The sequence below is a fragment of the Triticum dicoccoides genome, unplaced genomic scaffold, assembly GCF_002162155.2.
Source record: "Triticum dicoccoides isolate Atlit2015 ecotype Zavitan unplaced genomic scaffold, WEW_v2.0 scaffold125512, whole genome shotgun sequence".
Classification (NCBI taxonomy): Eukaryota; Viridiplantae; Streptophyta; class Magnoliopsida; order Poales; family Poaceae; genus Triticum; species Triticum dicoccoides.
Window position 1 is genome coordinate 1 of NW_021188001.1, and position 837 is coordinate 837.

General features: G+C 51.7%; 1 non-coding gene across 1 annotated transcript; it reads left to right on the top strand.

Annotated features, from left to right (window-relative positions):
• The first annotated feature begins 355 nt into the window (after window positions 1-355).
• Window positions 356-474, top strand: LOC119343385. The gene has a single exon (XR_005166068.1). It is a non-coding gene; the product is annotated as a 5S ribosomal RNA (ribosomal RNA).
• Window positions 475-837: the final 363 nt, after the last annotated feature.

The following is an 837-nucleotide window of genomic DNA, read 5'->3' on the forward strand; positions in this document are numbered from 1 at the left end:
TTGGGCGAGAGTAGTACTAGGATGGGTGACCTCCTGGGAAGTCCTCGTGTTGCATTCCCTTTTTAATTTTTTTCGCGCCGCTTGCAAAACAAAACGCACGTGTAAGTAATATATTTACCGTGTTTTATTATTTTGCACTAGTGCGGTAAGTCATAGCTGGGTGCTCACGATTCACGGGTCCAGCGTCGGCGTTGTGGCGCGGCAAGCGTGCACTGGTGCGGTTGAGAGGGATGGGTGGAAACCGCGTTAAACTCGTCTCCGTAGTTGAGAGGGAGCGGCCAAAGCAATGTACAATCGTCTTTGTAGTGGAGCTGGGAGGGGCAAGGATAAGGGACGAAGACCGGGGTAACATGTCGGATGCGATCATACCAGCACTAAAGCACCGGATCCCATCAGAACTTCGAAGTTAAGAGTGCTTGGGCGAGAGTAGTACTAGGATGGGTGACCTCCTGGGAAGTCCTCGTGTTGCATTCCCTTTTTAATTTTTTTCGCACCGCTTGCAAAACAAAACGCACGTGTAAGTAATATATTTACCGTGTTTTATTATTTTGCACGAGTGCGGTAAGTCATAGCTGGGTGCTCACGATTCACGGGTCCAGCGTCGGCGTTGTGGCGCGGCAAGCGTGCACTGGTGCGGTTGAGAGGGAGGGGTGGAAACCGCGTTAAACTCGTCTCCGTAGTTGAGAGGGAGCGGCCAAAGCAATGTACAATCGTCTTTGTAGTGGAGCTGGGAGGGGCAAGGATAAGGGACGAAGACCGGGGTAACATGTCGGATGCGATCATACCAGCACTAAAGCACCGGATCCCATCAGAACTCCGAGGTTAAGCGTGCTTGGG